Raw genomic sequence first — 8,667 nt, forward strand, 5'->3', positions numbered from 1 at the left:
ACTCCATAGAAGAAGCAAGTTACAGATTGCCTTTATTGTTTAACAGCACAGTAAACCAAAGCAATGCTCGCACCGGCAGGAAGATAGAAGAATTGACACCATCATGATCTTAAAGGTCAAATAACAAGATTTCACTGTAATAAGGGCACAGGCATATATTCTTCTTCATAGAAATGATATATCAGCTTTAACAGCACTGAAATAATGTGACACTTCGCTTTTTTTTTTAACACCATTTGATTTAGATTTCCAAGTACTTCCCGCTGTGGTGCACAGTCAGTACGACTGAGACTGATAACAGCTCCAATCAAACTTTGCATGCATTTGATATGATCAATGAAATTCAGAGGGCTTTGATCCTTCAAGACCTTTTAATTTTTGTCAACATGAATCTTGTATCCGAGTGAAAGAGCAAAGCAAATTACAAGAGAGGATATGTGATTTTGAAGCAACTTGTAGAAAGGGGTTTAAGAGGCAGCCAGTCATATAATGAGAGAGTAAAAATTAAACTTTATGTGACATGCATTCGAAAGCAACTAAATAAAGAGATGGTTAATGACGGTCGTGTGGCTGAAGTTGATTTTGTCCACATAATTGACACTGTGAAGATTGTTATCTGGACGATAAAGCCCCTGTCTCACGGTGCAAGTCCATCCACGAGTGATCCCGAGTGAAAGAAAAAATCAAACTCGTGGTTATCTACGAGATTCCAAGTTTATGTTCACGAGTTTAAACGAGTTCCCACGTGTATGTCTAAATTTGCCGTTTACTTCTCATTTCTGCGATGTACCAAGTTCCTCTCCCGAGTTACTCTTGAGCCAACAACGACTACCGACGTGTGGAAAAATCATCACGTGGATAAAAATGACATGCAGTTTTTTTACTATAAAAAGCCTCCCATGACCATGGACAGAACTTCCCCGACGATCAGCTTCTCCGTGTCTATTATGTAGCCGCATGCTTCTCTTGTCATGTAATTAACCGCTTTTATCAAATCGTTGCCTATCATTGCTACAATGCAATAAATGGCATTTAAAGTACTTGGCTGTCAAAAAAAACGCAAAACGTAAAGATGTTTAAGAAACGGACCGCAGGGAGAACTTCAAAGCTTTTGTAAATCGATTAAATTCAGGTAGAAGTTGAACTCAAGATTTAAATCCCCTGAAAATTAGGCTTCTTAACACAGGATAGATGTTCTGCCAGAACGGAGTTGCTGAATAAAATCGTCTCCCATTTTCCTCCGTTTCTTGCATGACCTCGGCTTGCCAACTTTATTTCACACTCCGTGATCTGTGTAATGTATATAAGTGTAAAATAATAAACTGACCAAGAAGGTCCAGTGTTCTTCCCTGTTAGTTTAGTTTAGAGATACAGAGAGGAAACAGGCCCTTCGGACCACCGCGTCCATCCGACCAGCGATCCCCGCACACTAACACCTTCCTACACCCACTATGGACATTTTTACATTCACCAAACCAATTAACCTACACATCTGTACGTCTTTTGAGTGTGGGGGGATCTCGGAGAAAACCCACGCAGAACTCGAACCCGGGTGTCCGATGCTGCATTCGGTGTCAGGCAGCTGCACCACCGTGAATGAAGGCCTGTTTTTTAAGTGTCAAATAGAGGAGCAAGAAGGTGGTCAAGGTGGAGAAAGTGTAGAGGGTAATGCCCAGGTAGTCCAACTCGCAGGAGTGCCAGTCTACCATGACGATGCTGTGGCCACGGTGGGCTTTGGGGGAGGTGCAGGTGACATCGGTGACCAGGCGAGGGATGTAGACCGTGGTCTGATTGATCCACCACACGAACCACCTGGCATCGCAGGTGCAGAGAAAGTGGTTGCCGCTTAGCCGCAGCTCCCGAAGGTGTTTGATGGCGCTGTCCGGGAAACTGGAGGCCTGGATGGTCTTCAGGTTGTTGTAGCTGAGATCCAGGTACTGCAGGGAGGTCACGTCCCGCAGGAAGTCCTTGGTCAGCTTGGAGATCTGGTTGCGGGTGAGGTTGAAGACGGAGGGTCTGGGTGCAGTTGGACAGCATGCGAGGCACCGCGGTAAACAGGTTGCTACTGAGGTCTAGCAGTTCCAACCAGCCTAGCAGGTAAAGCCTGCCCCAGTTGAAGCTCCACAGCTGGTTACCGCTCAGCACAAGCTCCTTGAGTAGCGGGGGCAGGTGGTCAAATACGTCGTGCGGCATGAACGCGAGTTTCTTCCCCTAATAATCCGCTGCTACCTGTGTTCGAGAGCGAAAACTTGCAAAGGGCACGCACGATTCCTCTGTATAGAACTATGTAGAACTCACGTTTCTCTCTGCTTCTCTCCAGAGATACGGCAACAGCACAGCACAAAACCAGTCTGAAGAAGGGTCTCGACCCTAAACGTCACCAATTCCTTTTCTCCAGAGATGCTGTCTGCCCCGCTGAGTTACTCCAGCATTTTGTGTCTATATCCCATGGCTTATAATGTCACCTCACCTTGTCAAATCATATCTGAAGAAATGTCTCCTCGCTGGAGCCCCACATGAGAATTCCCTCAGTATGGTCACTTTTCACGCGTCCCACCCGGTGTTAACCCTTCCCATCAATGCTTGAGCCCCCATCTTCGCTCAGTACCTTCAGCTTCATCGGCGGCTCTCTCCCATCGAAAGTATCCAAGTTAATTTCAGACCCCTATCCATCCATCCATTCATTCATTTTCCATTAAGATCTGACTAATCTTCAACATTTCACTTCTGGCACTCAGGCCAAACCCATGGCAAACTCAAGAGTCACTACGGTAACCTCACGGGCCACTATGTTCTTACAACGAGTTTAAATGTTTCAAATTTTAACTTCAAGTGTAAATTTGACTCATGGAAATCATTAAACATGTTTAAAATTTTTGAAGAGTTAACAAGTTTCCCGGGTACCTGCCGTTTGCGCCACGAGGTGCTAAGTTGCGTCCACAAGTTCCGACATTCCCGCTACGTTAATTGTACATGATTACCACGAGTTTAATTTGTTTTAAACTCGGGGTCACTCATGGTCGACTCGCACCGTGAGACAGGGGTGAGACAGGGGTTTTAGGCTCACCTGAAGTTAGGCTGCAGGTGAAATGAGGCTTCAATGACACAACTTGCCAAACACAGGTCTCCTGATTCACTTCAGTACATTTATCTTACCGGCCCTCAGATAATTCTGATCGACAATGGACAGATAGATCAGCAGGGGAAAGAGTAGGGTTGATAGTTGATCTTAGCTGCACTTCACGTGTGTTAAGGAACTTTGCTTTTCCAGGCTTCACTTCAAATTTCATGTTTTTTTGTGATTGTAACACTCCAGGCTGTCTCCAAGCCTGGTGTCATTATTCACTGAAGTCCACCTTCTCAGAAAGATGCTCGATCTCTGATTATCAAACAAAAATAACTTACTGCTTGTTTATGGGTGATTCTCTGTATACCTGATCATTGCTAAAGCTGCTGGCATTTCAGGTCCTCTTAGCTTTGATCTGTGAGATTCACATTCAGTTCAGTTTAGTTTAGTTTATTGTCATATGTACCAGTATGCAATGAGATTCCTTGTTCACATGAAGCTCACAGAGTAAACAGTATATACACAGTATGATAAATTACACAATATACACAATGACAAGTGTAAAGACTGCAGTTTGAAAAAAAATGAAGTAGTACAAAAAATATTAACGTACAATAATGAGCAACTGAATGAGGTAGAGTTAAGAGCAACAGTTCGTGGCAGCACCTCTGGGAAAGGAGTGTGAAGGAGGTGACTGGTTCAGGTTAGTTTAGATTAGAGATACAGTGCGGAAACAGGCCCTTCGGCCCACCAAGTCCGCACCGACCAGCAAATCCCACTCATTCACATTATCCTACACACACCAGGGACAATTTTTACATTTCTACCAAGCCAATTAACCTACTTTGGAATGTGGGAGGAAACCGAAGATCTTGGAGAAAACCCCACAGGTCACAGGGAGAACGAAAAAGCTCCGTACAGCCAAGCACCTGTAGTCAGAATCGAACCCGGGTCTCTGGCGCTGTAAGGCAGTTGGTCTACTGTGCTTGATATCAATGGAGAAGAAAGTATTCTTAAGTCTGGATGTCTGAGCTTTCAAGCTCCTGGAAAAAAGAAGAGAGAATATCAAATGTCCAGGGGGGCAGGCATCCTTGACTATACTGAAGGTGGAGCAGATGGAAAGAAATGATGAGCCTGTGATGGGCTCGACTGTGATCATTACTCTCTGCAGCTTCAGAGCAGTTACTGTACCAGCCTGAGATGCATCCCAACAGAATAGTTTGTATGGATGATCTAAGAAGTTCGAGAGAATCCTTGTGGCCATGTTGAATATTCTCAGACTTCTAAGAAAGTATGTATGTTGTATTGCTTTCTTGATCATTGCATCAGTGTGAAGAGATCAGGTTATGTAGCTTGTGATATTGATGCCTAGGAACATGAAGATGTCAAACATCTCAACGTCGCTGTTCAATGGTTCCTTTTTTGTTCAGTTGAGGTAAATTATTACTATACATAAATACAATCCCAGATTAAGTACATAGTGTATAGAAATAGCCAACTAAGACCATATCTAATAGTTGGCAGGTTTTAACACCATTTTACAGTCCAAGTTACAGATGGCCATAAAGGCCCATTGTACTGGTCACCTCGATCCAGTGAACCATCGTTCCTCCCCTCGCCTGGCCACCTTTCACCTTTTGTGACCTGGGGGCGCCTATTGCAGCCGACCTTGAGGATGCAGAAGATAAGGCACCAGTTCTTCTTACCAGCCTTTTGTTCTTGCGTGTGCCAGTGCTGACTCCCTCCACCCTCCTCTCTGGTTCTCTTGTAAGAGCGGGGTGGCCTGAATCCGCAGGCGGGTTTCCCGGTTCCGTGGTGGGCGAGCCAGCCCTGCTTCTGTCTTTCTGCCGCATGGTCTGATGATCCTTCTGCTGCGTGGTCCGATGATAAGAAACATGGTTGTGTTCATCCCCTGGCTTGTTTTAGTAACAACTAACTCTTTCGCTTTGCTGACGTTAATGGATAGGTTGTCGTCCTGACTCTAGGACACAAGGTTCTCAATCGCTTTCCTGTATCAGCTTTGTTAATCCAGCTGACACAACAGTGATATAATCGACAAACTTCAAGGCTGCATTGCTGTTGTACGTGGCTACAGTCATGGGTGTTCAGGGAGTAGTGCAAGTGGTTGAACACACAACCCTGAGGAGCACTCGTGTTGAGGGATAAGGTGGTGGAAACGTTACGACCAATTCTAATTAATTGAGGTCTGGCAGTCAGGAAGCACAGAAGCTAGTTGCAGATGGAGGCCCCAAGGCTGAGGTCCAGAAGATTAGCAATGAGCTTAGAGAATATTATGGTGTTGTAGGCGGAGTTGTAATCCACGAATAACATCCTAACATAGGTGTTCTTATTGCCAAGAAGATCCGGAGCTGAATGTAGTGCAAGAGATATAGCGACCTATAAACCTATTTTTCCTGTACACAAATGGCAAAGGGTGTAGATTATGGAAGAGGTTATGGATTATTAACAATCTTTCAAAGCCCATTGTTACAGTCCATATTAGCGTAGTGAACTTGGCTTGTGGAATGATGGAGGTTACTATGATGCAGATGGGGACACTGGACTGTTGAAACGAGAGTTGAGGATTTCAATGCAGACTGGCAGGTTGGTGCACAAATCCAGGGACTCCATCTGTGGCTGTTTTACGAAGTCTACCTTCATGAAAGCAGGTGTTACTTCTGCCACTGAATGTATAGTATGGAGCCAATAGGGGATGTGGGGACATGCTTCGGTGGAACATGTTTACCTGTTCAAAACGGTCGTAAAAGACATTGAGATCATCCAGTGTTAATGCCAGAGATCATATCCAATTTCCGTTTATAGCCCATGATGGGATTCAGATCCTGTCGTAGACGCCTTGCATCTGCTTCATTGAATTGAACCTCCAGTGTGTTTTGGAATTCTCTTTTGGCCTCGCAAAGATAATACTTGGCCACACATTTATCATCACTCACACCCAGAAGTATTTTATTTTTGTCCTTGATGAACTTTTTTTTCCCTGAAATTATTAAAGCATGAGGAATATTCGGATGACATGCTGACATGTTAGGACGTGCACACACGGTCTTTTTGGAAATTACCAGGATCTAATTTGGCATCCAATACGTATCCTGGGTAGATTGTTTTATGAAACTTGACCTTCCGTTCAAATATTTGATCTCTAAAATTGACCGCAGAAGTTTAAGTTTCTTCCCAAAACTTTCTGCTCCAATTTTTCTTTACGATACTCAAATAAATTATGAATTTGAAGTGAAATTATGAATGATTTATAGATTAATATGGTTTAATTTCTTTTCTGAATTATTGTCATTTCAGCTGTAAAGTGATGAGGGATAGTAATAAAATCTTTATAGTAAAGATTGAACATAATGATTTAGGTTATTATCAATCTGAGTGCCATTTATTTTACACATGTTTTGTTCTCTTCAGAACATTTTATGTTAACATGGAAGGATCTATAAACAGGAGTACTGTTTCAAAGATTCTGCTGAGCAATACATGTCCACTTATTGCTTCAGAAATCTGACGTGAAATTGGCCCAGGTTTTACAATAACACCTACTGTTAATTGGACCTGCTGTTGCTTGATTAGATATTGAATTATTTGTCTGGCAAGTTGCTGAAAGTTCAAGTTAATGACAGCACAGTAAAAGAAGCAAGGCATCAGGGACTTGAGTGAACAGTGTATGCATCTGTGCAATCCCTTAACCCATCAGATGGGAGGTTTGCAACTATACCACCATGCAAATTAGAATGGAGAATTCAATGTTAAAACTGGTACTCAAAGAAAAGGAAATAAGAAAGGGGAAGAGATGAAGGAGCTGTGCTTATTTCAGGGTGATGTGATTGACTGGAGTGGGAAAATTGAGATGGTCAATGTCACAGCGGGAATTTGCTATGAAATGATCTACAGAGTAGGTGCAACAAATGTGCAGATATTCAAATTAAGAGCAGAAATTGGCACTCCGTTAATAACAACAGTTAAAAGACATTTAGACAGATACATGTATAGCAAAGGTTTAGAGGGATATGGGCCAAATGCGGGCAAATGAGATTATCTTTAATGTCGGCATGGATGAATTAGTCAGCATGGATGAATTGGGCTGAAGAGCCTGTTACCAAGTTGGTATGACACAATGACTCGGCTGATTGGAGACCTTAGGATTTTACATTCAAATAATTTTGAACTCTTTGCTCAATCTTTGCTCAAGACAAGACACAAATTGCTTGAGTAACTTAACGGGTCAGGTAGCATATCTAGAGAACATGGATAGGTGACGCTTCGAGTAGGGACCCTCCTTCAGACTAATTGTAGTGAAGGGAGGGGATAGAAAGGTGGATGAGAGAAGGGGCAGGTAACAGGTGGGTACAGATGAGAAGGGATTTTGAAAGGCAGATGGCGGGACAAAGGCCGGAAATGAAAGGATTATCCCAGACAATACCTAGAGATATCTGTGGAGAATTGGGAAATTTCATAGTAGGGCCATGATTACATTTTAAAGAATGTAGAAGAGATGTACCAGGACGTAATGCTGAAACTTTATTAGATGCTGGTCAGGTCGTATTTGGAATATTGTGAGCAGTTTTGGGCCCCATATTTGAGGAAGGATTTGCGGGCGAGCGTCCAGAGACGGTTTACGAGAATGATCCTGCAGATGATTGAGTTATTGTATGAGGATTGTTGAAGGCTCTGGGCCTGCGTTCACTGGAGTTTAGAAGAATGAGTGGGGGATGTCATTGAAACTTACCTAATAGTGAAAGGCCTAGAAAGAGTGTATGTGGAGAGGTTGTTTCCCTGTCTAAGACTGGGGGTGAGGGGTAGTAGAGCTTCAGAATAAAAGGACATACCATTAGAACAGAGATTAGGAGGAAGTTATTTAGCCATAGGTCAGTGAATCTGTGAAATTCGTTTCCACAGGCGGCTGTGGAGGCCAAGTCATTGTGTGCTTTTAAAATGGAGTTTGATAAGTTATAGATTAGTAAGGATGTCCAAGCTTACGGGAAGAAGGCAGGAGAATGGGATTGAAAGACTCATCCATGCCTTCATCTCCTCCCGACTGGACTACTGCAACTCACTTCTCCTTGGCATCAGCTCCACCTACATCAATCGACTCCAACTGGTCCAGAACGCAGCCGCCCGACTCATCACCCACACCAAATCCTGGCATCACATCACTCCAGTCCTCAAACAACTTCACTGGCTTCCCATCTCCCACCGGATCACCTACAAAATCTTGGTCCTCACCTACAAAGCCCTCCACCATCTGCCCCCCCCATATCTCACTGACCTTCTCTCCCCCTACCAACCCTCACGGTCCCTCAGATCCACATCAGCCGGTCTCCTCTCCATCCACAAGTCCAACCTCCGCAGTTTTGGGGACAGAGCCTTCTCCAGGGCAGCTCCCAGGCTCTGGAACTCCCTCCCCCAACTGATCCGCAATTCCGTGTCCCTCACCATCTTCCAGTCCCGCCTCAAGACCCATCTCTTCACCTCTGCCTATCCTTAGCCCCACGTCCCCCTCCCTTTTCATCTGTGCTTGAATTGCCTCATATTGTGTTTTGAATTGAATTCTGTCTTTAATTTGTGTACTAGTCATGTCT

At 43.9% G+C, this 8,667-nt stretch overlaps 1 pseudogene; it reads right to left on the reverse strand.

The window, feature by feature from the left end:
• Positions 1-752: 752 nt before the first annotated feature.
• On the reverse strand, positions 753-4,920 carry LOC129695899 (toll-like receptor 7; annotated as a pseudogene).
• Positions 4,921-8,667: the final 3,747 nt, after the last annotated feature.

Source organism: Leucoraja erinacea, chromosome 1 (assembly GCF_028641065.1).
Source record: "Leucoraja erinacea ecotype New England chromosome 1, Leri_hhj_1, whole genome shotgun sequence".
NCBI classification, from domain to species: domain Eukaryota; kingdom Metazoa; phylum Chordata; class Chondrichthyes; order Rajiformes; family Rajidae; genus Leucoraja; species Leucoraja erinaceus.